Source organism: Eptesicus fuscus, chromosome 5 (genome assembly GCF_027574615.1).
Source record: "Eptesicus fuscus isolate TK198812 chromosome 5, DD_ASM_mEF_20220401, whole genome shotgun sequence".
NCBI classification, from domain to species: Eukaryota; Metazoa; Chordata; class Mammalia; order Chiroptera; family Vespertilionidae; genus Eptesicus; species Eptesicus fuscus.
The window spans coordinates 54,206,603-54,220,530 of NC_072477.1; the positions used below are offsets into that span (position 1 = coordinate 54,206,603).

At 40.1% G+C, this 13,928-nt stretch overlaps 1 non-coding gene across 1 annotated transcript; it reads right to left on the bottom strand.

The window, feature by feature from the left end:
* Positions 1-429: 429 nt before the first annotated feature.
* Positions 430-558, bottom strand: LOC114232068 (small nucleolar RNA SNORA25). The gene has a single exon (XR_003618112.2). It is a non-coding gene; the product is annotated as a small nucleolar RNA SNORA25 (small nucleolar RNA).
* Positions 559-13,928: the final 13,370 nt, after the last annotated feature.

Here is a 13,928-nt window from a genome sequence, read left to right on the forward strand (position 1 = left end):
TCTCATTCCATAATTGGGAGACAAAGAGACCTAGAAAATATAAAAAGGGAAAGCTTCCTCCATGTTTTTGCTTAAACTCTGGAAACAATATTCCACTGAGCCCACCGGCGTAATAAAGACTCCTAATTAATTTGGCTTATTAAGGCATCTTATGGTCAGCTCACTGATTTACAATATAACACCATGAATGGCATTTATCACGTTCAGTTGTTGTATTTAACCAGACGCACTACATGTTTTGTTCTTTGCTTTCCCTCTTTCACAGTAAGCCCTTAACTGGATTTTTAAGGCCACTAAACTGCTTTTAGGATACTCCTTCTATGGGATGAGGATCACCTACAATTTTTAAAAATTAAACTTTGAGTTATTTGTTTACTTTCCACATCACCAATCATGGGTGATTATGAATGAGTCGTCTTGATTATGAAGGGCTAGGTCTCCTTAGGAACACACAGCACTATTGAGTGACTATGGCATCCTATGGAGAACTTCCGTCTTTGGCCACAGAGTTAAGAGCTCCTGGTTTTACAGTCCTGCAAGCCCTCTTAGAAATGACCTTCATTTATATTTAATTGACATCTGTTTGTATAAGGCTATTGGTAAAAACCTTGAATTCTTGTGCCAGATGCTAATAAGGCGCAGGTGACAAAGTGTCCATTTCCTGGCACCTTCAGACAATTGGGATCACTCTTTCCTGAAATATTTGAGTAGAACAGCCCACGCCCCTATTCCACACTTTGTAGGCAATCCAGTTTCTTCCCCAATATCCCTAAAGTGCTTCAGGGTGTTTGTGTCTTCTGACCACATTTTGCTCTGGTCTCCTCTATCCAGGGAAACCTTGATCTTTATATGTTTCTTGTTTTCTGTGACTGCTGTTCTCTTTCTGCACTATCTTGGTCATGTTGAGCACTGTGTCTATACCCCCATTTCTCTACAATACCACCTCTCCTAAGGCTAACCTTTAATGAAACTTTGGGGACTGAGATCACTGATTAATGCCAACACCAATTAATGCATAATCAGATAATATGCTTATTGTTGGATTGATAGACAAGTTAAAATTGAATATTAGAAAATGTCCTAAAATTTCATCCATCACTCTTCTGTCAGGAAGGGAGCCTTGCCCTTCTTAGCTCCTGGGGGGAGGGTACCCATTATCTTTTAGGTGCTTCTCTTTTTCTCTTGAGACCTTCTTCCTCACTTTGTAAGCTGCCAGCCCACTCCCCTGAATTGTTGTTCTCTTGGTTAGAGACATTTAGGTCTTTAACTGTTTCTTTCCAAACCATGTCCACAGTTTGCTTTTGTGACTCAAATATTACTTACATTGCTCTGTTTACCAAATGGAATTTTCTACTTTTACTAAAATAAAACTTGGATATGAAAAGTTTTCTTTAATATATCCCAGAAAAATTCTCAGAGCTCACACACTCTCAATCAGTCAGAGTACATCTGAGGTCTTGGTATACATAACTATCATTTATTGAATATCGATTGTGGCATTGTACATCTATTCCATTTAATCCTTTTAAGCCTTTTATTGTGATGTAAGACATATACTTAAAAGTGCATAAAACTTAAGTGCACAGTCTAATGAATTATGATAAAGTAAACACCTATATGATTACTTCTCTGGCCAAGGGAGAAAAGTATCAGCTCTCCTAGTCCTGAATCCTGCCATTTAACCATTTCTGATCACTTTCTAATTCACTTCTTCATGATACTGACAGATATGTACAACTTGAAATACTACATATTCATTTAAACTGTTTTTGAACTTTTAGAAATGGAATCATACAGTATGCATTCCCTTTGTGTAGTCTTATTTCCCTTAGCATTAATTTTTGTGAGATTTATCCATGTTGTGGCATGGAGGTACATCTTATACCTTTTCTGACTGTGGAATTACAATGTGTAAATATCCCACAATTTTTTATTCAATTATTAGTGTGTGTGTCATAATTAACAAGGCTGAGGGAATTCTTGACATGTTTTCTGGAATACATATGCATTACATTTTATTTTTGTGTATATTTAAGAGTAAACTTTCTGTTCATCCAATTTAGTCTTCTCAATATCTGTCAGGTGGGTGGGAAATAGGAAGATATTGTTAAAATACAGACTCTGACTCAGTAGGTCTGGGCTGGACCTGAGAGTCTGCATTTGTATAGAGATCACAGGTGATGCTGATGCTGCCTGTTAACAGACTGCTCTTTGAGCAGGAAGGATGAACATAGTATCATTTACATAAATTAAAAAACACAAGACAACAGTGATGAATATTTTGGAACTCACATGTTCCAGTTAACTTTGTGTCAAATTGGCCATGGTACCAAGTTGTTTTTTCAAAAACTAGTCTAGATGTTTCTGTGAAGATATTTGTGGATGTAATAAACATAATTGGTTAACTGGAGGTAAAGCAGTTTATCCTCTATATATGGGTGGGCCTCACCCAATCAGTTGGACACCCAAGACTGAGGTTTTCTGAAGCAGCAGCAATTCCTCCTTAAGGCTGAAATATAAAAATCCTGCCTGAGTTCCACTATTTAGATTTTGGATTCAAGACTACATCCACTCTTACCTGAATTCCCAGCCTGCTGGCCTGCCTGATCTCAGTCTTGCCAGCTTCCATAATTGCTTGAGTCAATCCATACAATCAATCTTAATTTATTCTATCTATCTATCTATCTATCTATCTATCTATCTATCTATCTATCTATCTATCTATCTATCTATCTATCTTCCTACCTTCCTATCTATCATCACCTCCTATTTGTTCTGTTTTCCTGAAGAACCTTGACTAATACAGCATACAAACACAAAGAAGAACATTGAAACAAAATGAAATGGTTGCCTTTGGGGTGAGGGATGGGAAATTAAATGTGATAAGGAGACAGAAAAATAAGGATTTTTCCTGGGTCAGTGATGAAAGTGTGCCATGAACTGGGAATCATTAAGACAACCACTAAACCTGGAGCTTTATCAAAAAAGAGAATCAACAGTAAACATGGCCTCAGAAGCCAAAGGAGATCGAACCTAAAGCATAGGCAGAAGATTGGCTTTAGGTAAAAGGGGCCATTCATCTGCTTTAATGGAAGGGAGAACAGGATGGATGATGTCCCACTTTACTCCCATGGATCCCATTGCTCCCATTTTCATAGTTTCTACGAGATGGAAGTTGGAAGCCCATTATTGTTTGGAGACCTGAATTGCATAAAGAGCGTGAAGCAAGCCTTTACTTGCTTCTGTGCAGTTCTAGATGGCATTAAAAGCAGGAAATAGCTAACAGAAGGAAAGGAGGCTGGATATAGAAGGAGGCTGTTGTTCTTTTATGCGCTGAGACAAAACACTGGTAAGGAAAATACAAGGTGATGCAGGAGAAGAGGTTACACACCAGGTATTGAAGGAGGGGGGCTCAGGATGAATCCTTATTTATACAACTGGTATTTATGTGATGGTTCTAGAACCAAAATCAACAACCTTTCTTATTAGGACAAACGGCATATGTCAAGTGTTTTCATCCAAAGGTCTAAGCAAAATGTCAGCGTTTCCCTAATTTAGCCAGACAGTTTTATCCAAATTTTATAGATGAAAAGATTTCCCAGTCTTAAATAATCAGTGACAAAATTAATATTTGACATTTAGTTTAGCTCATGCCAACACTTGTTCTTTTAAGAGTGTGAATGATGAAGTGAAGCAGGCCCAGGTTTAAACTCTTGGCTTTTCCACTTATTAGGAATGATATTGAACAAACTTTCTATGCTTTAGTCTCTTTATAACATGGGCATAGAAATAGTTCCTCATAAAATTGTTGTTTAAGAAATAAATTAACCCATGCAAACTGCCTAGCTTTGCTTACAGAATGTCTAGTACACAGTAACTGCTTAATGCATATACTACTCCTTAGTGTTAGCTGTTAGAAACAGTGATCCCAACATTAAGAAACATGGAAATTAGTTTTTTCAAGTGGGACCCTGTGTGTTCTTGTCTAGTCTGCTAGTGACCAATGGCAAGCTTTAGTTACTGAGACAAGTAACCCACAGTAACAGTTAAATTAGGAAAAAGCTCTTGTCGTTCATAGACTAAATTTCAAAATCCTGAAATACTAGACCTCTTATCAAATAAAGAAGATAAGAATCTGTCCTATGTTTTCTTTCCCTAAAGATCTCAGTTAAAAGTATTTCCATCAAGCAAATCATTAGTACATTATGATGAATGCATTAGGCCTTTTCAGAGACAAAGATGCAAAGGACCAGGAAGTATACTTTTTGCTCCTCAAAATAGTTATTATTTATGCCGAAGGAATATCTACTTTTGAGCTCAATCTATATTTTTTCCTATGTTAAGTTAATGGATGTTTTTTATGTGAACCAGGCTTTTAACGTTAATTCTCTATCAATTGAATAAATAGAAAGATGTCACCATTCTACCTTTTGTTTTTGCTCAGTATATATGTATTTAATCACTGAATTCTTGGTCTCCATTTAAAGTGGTTTTCACTTGTGTTGTGGGTTGAATTGTGTTTCTCCCATCCCCTGCCTTATTCTAACATCTAGCACCCCAGAATGAGGCCTTATTTGGAGATGCCTTCTTTTTTCAGAAGTGATGAGTATGTTCATTACTTTGACTGCAGTGATGGTATCACACATGTATGCATATGTTAACTCATCACATTGTATACATTAAACACATATAGTTTTTATTACATATTAATTATATCTCAAAGCTGTTAAAATCAGTGTAAATATAAAATCGTAACAAAAACATCAGGGCAGAACTTAAGCATCCTCTGGGAATTACAATGAAGTCTTCTATAGCTCAGATGTTAACATGAAGGACTGGGGAGTGGGGGGTGTTTTAGTCATACCAAGCCCATGGTTTGAATTTCATTTGAACAACTTTACCTTTGGAAAGACATTAAGTAGTGGCCAATGACAGTTTTTGAAATTCATCAACGATTTATGAACCAGATAAGGTGTTAATAATCTTTTATGGTGTAAAGAGCAGTGGGAAAGTTTAAATGCATTATCAACCTCCAGAATGATATATAGGCACCTGGTAACAACAGTTCCTCAGGGAAGGGTGACCGGGGTGACTGGAAGTTATTTCATTTGTGACATTTACAGATGTTGGACGCAGGATATGGGGTTTTATAGAGATAATCAAGTTAAAGACTACATAATTGGGATGGACTTGCATCCAATATGACTGATGTCCTTGTATAAAGGGGAAATTTAGAGACAGACACACAAGTAGGGAGAGCACCATGCGAAGATGAAGCCAGAGCTAAGGGTGCTGTGTCTACAAGTCAAGGAATGCCAATGATTTCCAGCCAACCCCAGGAGCTAGGGGAGAAGCATGGAACAGATTTTTTCCTCAGGAGGAGAAAACAGCTCTCAGGAGGAGAAAACTCTACAGACACATTGACCTTGGACTTCTAGCATCTAAACTATGAGACTATAAATTTCTGTGGCTTAAGCCCACCCCGTGCGTGGTAGTTGTTACAGTAGCACTAGCAACCAAGCTGTGTACAGTGATCTGGGAGGTGGCATCTTTAGCTGAAGGCCCAGACTTGTGTTCACGTTCCAGCTCTACTGTCTACTAGCTGTGCTACCTCAAGCAACTTAACTTTGAAAAGCATGTTCCTTGCATTGTTAGTGGCCTGACCAGCAGTCATTCTTTACATCCTTCTGCTTTAATATATATATATATATATTATAATTGATTTCAGAGAGGAAGGGAAAGGGAGAGAGAGATAGAAATAACAATGATGAGAGAGAATTCTTTCATCAGCTGCCTCCTGAGGACTGAGCTTACAACCTGGGCATGTGCCCTGACCAGGAATCGAACCATGACCTCCTGTTCCATAGGTTGACGCTCAACCACTGAGCCACACCATCCAGGCCCTTCTGCTTCTTATTTGTTGGCAGAAATTATACCAGCATCTGAGGATCCTAATTCTTCCTTTCCCAGCTTCCCTTATGGTTTGAGGGACATGAGGACTAATTTGCTAGGGAAGACTTTCTTTCCTCTTAAAAGGAGAAGCCTGGAGAAAACAGCTTTCTTCTTCCTTTGTACATGGTTTTGGGGATCAGATGTTATTGATACCTGTGATGCCTGACACTGTGGCTACCATTTATTGTCACACGAGAGTAACAGTCAACACACTGAAGATGGCAGGACAGGAAGACGGGAAGCTGATGTCACAGAAACAGTGAGCCAGCCCTGGGCGTGCCTCCTGGCTTCCTGGACTTGCCAGGCTCTGTTCTAATTGCTTTGCATGCATTAACCTTCATCCTCCCGGAAATTCTAGTGTGGAGGTGCCATTATTTTCCCGTTTTAAAACTGTTGACACCAAAGCGAAAAGTGCTTTCAGTAAATTGCCCAAAGTTCTGCACATAAGTACTTGACAGAGAACAAGGATTTGAAACCCATCGGTCTGTCTTCAGGTCCTGTGCTCTTAATCACCACACCAAAAATGTATAAACACTCTCAGGTGGGAATTCTTTTATGCAGAGCGGAAGGCATCCTAATGGACAGCCTCCCCTCTAATATGAAAGCAAGAGCCCTACTCACATTTGCTGTGAGGACTTAATGAGATAGTATTAAAACTGGCCAAATACCTGTGCGCAGTCAGTGCTCAATGAATATTCAATTTGTCTTCCATCCAGGAAGCAAGTTGCATAGATTGGAGGAACTCTCATTGCTCCTGCCCTCCTCGAGAACACAGGGCCCAGCACGAGAGCCTGCCCTGGGTGGGACTTCCACTTTCCGAATGCCTGCTGGAGGGTGGAACTGGGGCAGTAACCGCTGCTGCTCCTTTTCGGTGTGGCCTGTCAGAAAGCCTCAGGATACTTCAGCCCCAGGAAAGTGTCTGGGCCACTGGAGTCTCACTGTCACTAATGGATGGTGGCATCCTGACTGCTGGGGGCAGAGATGCTCTGCCCATGATGACTCAGGAAATTGCCCTTTGATTTTCCCCGGCTGTGTGAGCTCCAGAGCAGGCTGGAAACAAAGTGGCCTGAAATGGCTCGCGAAGTTTGTTTGTGGAGAGAAGGTATTAGAGGAGCCTGGAGAGGCAGAGGAACCCTGTCCTCATATCCTGGAATTCGTCACACATACTGTGAGACTCCACCTTCAGTATGAAAGGGAAAGCACAGAGAGGTTTTGCCCTTCACATAGCTCGGGAAACGTGAAACCTTCCCAGGTGCACAGCTCTGGTCCCGGTGCGATCAGGGATGTGGAACAAAGCCAGGGCTTTGAAAACTGGAAGGGACATTACATCCAGTGGCTGTCACTCCCCCACTGTGGGAACCTTGCTCAGAGGAAGGAGTTAGTATCTTATTTATCATGTACTGGCACCATGGAGATTATTCCAATAAACATAACTAGCTCTTATGTGCCAACGCTTCCTGAAAGGGATTTGGATTTTTTAATAGAGATCTTTCACAACTGTATTACACAGGGTATCTCGGATTACGTATTTGGGGAGTGATTTCTAATTGCTTGTGTTCTAGTGGAAATTTTAGTCCCTTTTCAAGTTGTATGGCTGGAAATGCTCTGGTCATGATTTTTGCAAATTCTAGTTCTTGCATCTTCCAGTTTCAGAACCTAAAGCTTTTATCGGTTTCCAGAAGACACTCCGCTAAACAACATGATTGGTTTTGGTTGACTTTACTAAATATTGGGAGACTCTCAGGAGGAGTTCTTCTCTGGTCCACCGTCTTGTTCACTTTTCTGTTTTCTCACTTCCTTCACTGCCTGTCATCCCACTTGCATCACTTCTCGGCCAGGAGCCACTTTCTCTTCCTGTCACAGAGAATAGGTTTTGTTTTGATTTTACTGTTACTCCACATCCAAGGAACAAGTTGAAGCCCATGCCCTATCACAACTACCGTATTTTCCAGCGTATAAGACGAATGGGCATATAGAAGATTTTCCTGGGTTAAAAAGTCGTCTTATACGCCGGAAAATACGGTAACTTAACCTTATTAGAATGGTTTAAACATTTCCTCAACAAACTTAAGTCTCTTCCTAATGGGTATTATTACAATAGTCACTCAAATACATATCTAAAAATTGACTTTCACAATATGTTCCTGCTTTTTCAAATAGTATACGCAAAAACCTAGTTGTTTTTTCTTGGGCATTAATGTGGACAGCAGTACTATCCTGGTGCACTTCAGGGACTATTGATGTGTGTGGATTATACAAAAGGACCACAGATAAATAGGCTTTATGAACTCTAGCAAGTTTTCTACCCTTATAGTCCTTGATTTATCTTACATATTTAGTCTCCTTTTCTTCTAATGCTTGGCTTTTGTTCTGCTCTGAGGCAGAAAACCAGGAAACAATCCGATCTAATAAAGAGGGAATATGCTAATTGACCATCATGCCCTCACAAAGATGGTGGTGCCCACAGCCAATAAGGAGGGAATATGCTAATTGACTGTCACACCCTCAAAGATGGCGGTACCCATAGCCACAAGATGGCGGCGCCCAGTCCCCTCAGCCCCCAGCCACCCAGGGCCAGCCCGAGGTGCAGGAAAGCCCAGGACCGCCTGAGGCTCAGGTAATCAGGGCCGGCCAAGGCTTGTGCTGCTGGCAGTGGCAGCAGCAGAGGTGTGATGGGGGCGTTGCCTTCCCCTGATCGCTGGGTCACCTCCCGCCCCTGAGGGCTCCCAGACTGTAAGAGGGGGCAGGCCGGGCTGAGGGACCCCCCTCCAGTGCATGAATTTTCATGCACTGGGCCTCTAGTAAGAACAATAATAGCTGGTCTCAATCAAATAGGTGCCAGGTTGTGCTAAGCGCTCTGTCTGCACTATTGCACAACAGCCTTGAGACAGATGTTCTCATTCTTATTCCCCACTCCCCCAACAGATGATAAAAAGAAGACATAGGGAGTAGCTCTTTCCAAACAAGTTGCCACAATTTGTAAATGGAGAAACCAGGATTCGGACCTAGGTGCCTGACTCTGGAATTCATCATTTTAACTACCATACTGTGCTGTTTAAATTGTACATAAAGTGAAAGTAACTGTTTTTCAGAGAAGGTCTAGGAGGTTTTCCTACAAAATAGATTTAGTTTAGTCCATGAAATTTGCAACATTTACATTATCCATTCAGAACAATTGTTAGCTCATTTATAGGACCTAAGGTTTGGGGTGTTGAGACGGTTGAAAATCAGGGAGGACTTTCTTGAGAATGTGGTATCTGTGGTGATTTTGGTGCTATGATTACTTGAGTTTTACAATGTCGTTTATCATTTACTCATTCATTCATTCACTCACTAAGCACTTACTATGTAATAGAAACTATAACAGATGTGGGAGATTAAAAAATTCTTGATGACTTAGTTGTTGTCTTTCAAGACTTCCTCACTCTCCCTCTACCCTGTCATACAACATTATGTTTTCAGCAAGTAGGAGAGTGAAGATAGGATGTGATGAAGAAGAGGTATAAGAATGGGAAATAGGGTCTACTCAAGACTATGGGTATAAAGAGAGTTTAGAAAGTTGAGTGAGTTTGACAAATAAGAGAAGTAAAACTTGAGTTGTCTTATTAAGTATACCTATTTTCTGCATTTAGCTTTTTAAAAACTCAATTTATATCCTAAATCTAATTTCTTTTTAATAGCACATACTATGAGTACATATAATGTATGTATGATACTTTATGTAACCATTCCACTATTGATGATTTTTTTAAATTTAGTCATTGCAAAGAATACTGAAATGAAGTCTCTGCAAACATGTGTAGGTGTGTAGGTAACAAAGAGTTGAATTTCTGGGTCAAAATAATTATACATTAAAAATACAATAAATACTGGCAAATTGCTTTTCAAAATGTTACCTAAAAAAAAACCTGAGAATATTTATTTCTCCACATCTTTTCAGGACTCCATATTATCAATCTGTATTATTAATTAATTTTTGATAAAGTGATGAACAAAATAAATTTTTGTTAAGTTTGCCTACATATTATGATATTGAGCATATTTTCACATGTTTATTGGTCACTTGGGCTGTTCTGAGTTTCCTGTTCTCATCTTGTATACATTTTTAATATTTTGTTGTTACTAGTATCTTTTTAATTTGTAGTGTTTTAAATAATATTTAAACTCTTGGACAGAAATAGTTTATTTATGGTGAAAACATATTCTTTGACTCTATCATTTCTTTTTTTAACTTGCTTATAGTATATTTTGAAATTTTCTATTTTTAATTTTTATGTAGTATGGTGTATTGATATCTTCCATTTGGCTCTTATGTTCTGGTATATGTTTGAGAAACCTTTCTCTTTTCTCACATGTGTTTATTGATGTGACCATATTCCTTATTCCAACAGTGAATTGGAAACTAATATGGATAGTTCAACCCATTTTCAAAGCTGTAGAATTCTGATGAACTCCTATTAGCAATTTTAAAAATAAAATAGAACGTGAAGAAAGAGGACATAAGGAGATTTAACAACTATATGCTATCCATCTGATTCTATGGACTAATTAAATGTTTTTATATTAGTGAGTTGAATTGATGAATTTCAATGTTGAGTTGACCTAGTTTTAAACAACTGTTGAATAAAAAAAAATTCCAGAGAGAGGAACAAGAATTTCATATTATTTTCAATATTAGTGACTGTAAACTCCCTTCTTTTTAATACTGATCTTCAACTGCTTGGCTTTCTGTTTGTATATTGATCAGTAAAAAGGATAAATCATTTCTAGATTTTTGAGGAGAGGTTTGGCTTCCAACTTCAGGTGTCAATGCTGAATTGACTCTCAGCCTTTCCTGAAAGCTACTTAACCACAGGATATAAAGTAAATGACATTTTCCACCCCATTATCTTACTATGAATGGGAACAAAGCCTAATTAGACTCTAGCTAAAATATTTTAAACATGAATTCAAAGACTGGAGCAGGTAGGAAAAAGTTCTCATATAAAAAGTATATATGTAAAATAAAAGCCTAAGCGACCGTTATGGCTGAACGACCAGTTGCTATGATGCACACTGACCACCAGGCGCAGACACTCAATGCAGGAGCTGCCCCTTGGTGGTCAGTGCATTCCCATAGGGGAAGCGGCCGCTGAGCCAGAAGCTGGGCTCATGGCTGGCTAGTGCAGCAACCATGGTGGGAGCCTCTCCCGCGTCCGTGGCAGTGCTAAGGAGCAGAGAGCTGAGCCATAAGGAGTGAGGGATCCCGGATTGCAAGAGGGATGTCCAACTGCTGGCTTAGGCCTGATTCCTGTGAACATCCCCTGAGGGTTCCTGGACTGCGAGAGGGATGTCCAACTATCAGCAGGTGGCCATCCCCCAAGGGGTCCTGGACTGTGAGAGGGTGCAGGCCAGACTGAGGGAACCCCTCTCCCATCTCCCAGTGCACGAATTTCATGTACTGGGCCTCTAATATATATATATATAGCTGAGAATGGGGACAGAGAATCAAGGTGCCAGGGTTGCCAATTTAAGTAGAGTGTCTGGAGAGAGTCTTTCTGAGAAAGTAACACCTGAGGAAATACCTGAAGGAAGTGAGGGGGGAGTCATGAATTCAACTAGGGAAGAGGGTTTCAGACAGAGGAAAGTGTACTTCTAAGATGAGAGAGTGCTTGGTGTGTGTGTGTAAATGAGGGTTCAACCAGAGAAACAGAACATGCAATAAACACACACATACACCTGCGTGTGTGTGCACACGCACACAATTTCTTATGACAAGGAATTGGCTTATGTGATTATGGGAGCTGGCTAAACAAGTTAGGAAGGAATGAATACAAACTTGATGGAAATCCATAGATATTGGGTCAAAACTATTGTCTACAGGTAGAATTCCTTCTCACTCAGGAAAGCTACAGCCCTACTCTAAAGACCAACTGATTAAATCAGGCCCACCAGACTATCCAGAATAATCTTCTTTACCTAAGGGCAAACAATTAAAAATTTAAATTACATCTGCAAAAATCCTTTCACACGGCAGCACCTAAATTAGTGTTTAATTGGATAACTGGACACTATAGTCTCATCAAGTTGATACATCAAGAAAGCCATCATAGCATGTTCAAGGAAGAATGATTGGAGGGATGTAAGCATCTGGAAAGATAGAAAATGAGTCTGGGGTAATAAAGAAGCCATTGTAAGGACTTTGAAACTTGTTCTGAGAAGGCTGGGAACTGTTGTCGAGTTTTTAGCAGAGAGAGGATCTGACTAATATTTTATTTATTTACTTATTTATTTATTTCCTTTTTATTGAATTTATTGGGGTGACATTGATTAACAAAAGTATACAGATTTCAGGTGCACAATTCTACAACATATCATCTGAAGACTATTGAATGTTTACCACCCCAAGTCAAGTCTCCCTCCATCACCCTTTAGCCCCTCCTATACCCTCATTTACCTCCTTCCACCCCCTCTTCCCCTGGCAATCAGCACACTGTTGTTCAGATTCATGAGTTCTGACTAATATTTTAAAAGGATTACTCTGACACTATGTAGGGGAATAGACATAGGTGGGCAACATAGTGTTGTAACTTGGAGGTTATGAGGTGCTGGGCATCTATAATAATAAAAGCATAATATGCTAATTAGACCAGACGTCCTTCTGGACGACCTTCCGGATGAAGCCAGGGCTGTGAGGGAAGCCTGGGTCCCAGGTGCCTGTAGGTGGTGAGAGGGAAGCTGGTGCCAGCAGCCAGGGGAAGGGAGGCCTACTCTTGCACCAATTTCGTGCATTGAGCCTCTAGTCTTTAATAAATGTTAGGCACTATATTCAATGACTTATTTCCAAAGTCCTACTGGACCACAGTTCTGAGGCTTAATCAGGAAACTGTGCATTTACTAGGTTATAAGAACTGTGATAGGCTTTAGGGATCCAAAACTGACCAAGACAAAGCAGTATGTACCCTTTTGTTTTCTCACGAATGGTCCCGTCTATAACAAGTTTTTTTATTAGCCAGGAACCAATGGACAAAACTGTTATATGATATTGAATTCTTAACCATGATGTGCGGCAGGATCAAGGCCTTCCTGTCCACCAAGAGCAGGAACTGAGATACATGGTACAGGGGTTACTCCAGCCAAGGCATAGATTTTGTTACTTACCTCAATTGCCTGACTTCTTTATTATCCTTTTGGGTTGAACTTAAAAAACAAAAACAAAAAACAAACAACAACAAAAACAACAACAGAAACCTAATTAACTAGAATGACATAATGAAATGTGGGGATATGCCAGCTGTTGTTTCTTGGCCCTTAGCACCATGCCTGCTGCTTTCATGGTCTCTCTGCTCTCTAGGTGTTGCAAGCCTAGGAACTACCTTTGCCAGCATGGTGAAGAGAGTTACTTGTGTGATGTTTGGCAGACAGGAGGGAGGTGAGCATTCTTCCTTGGGCTGTGTTGGATGCAGCCAGCGAGGGAACCAGCCGTGGCTTCCTTAGGCTCTGTGGCTCACTGTCCATCTCCAGTTTGGGGCCAGCAGACAATTGTGTTTTATTGAAGCTCTTAACAGTTTTCCTGATTTCTGGGTAGAATGACATTGACTCCTTAACTTATGTTCCTCCAGCACTACTAGAAACTTACCAGTGATATATTTCATTGAGTTAGTTCCTATTCTCTTTGAAATATGACTGAGCCTTCCCTCGGTGTCTCAGAGTCTTCCCTGAGGCCTGGGGAAGGCTCCAATCTGAAGGATCCTTCCTCCCCTTTTCCCTTTCTCTGCTCCTAACCCTGAATCTTTTCTCCAAAGATAAATGGCCCCATCTGTCCAAAATGAAAGGAAGGATGGGATGCTAGGAAGCCTAGGAGGCAGAGGATCATGGGAGAAAGGGGCAAGATCAAGAGTGGGAGGGGAGGGGAAAAATCCAACCCTCTGAGCTGTCTGCATTTCTTAAACCCCTTAAACACTTGCTATCCTAAAGCTCATGATTTAAAAGTGAAT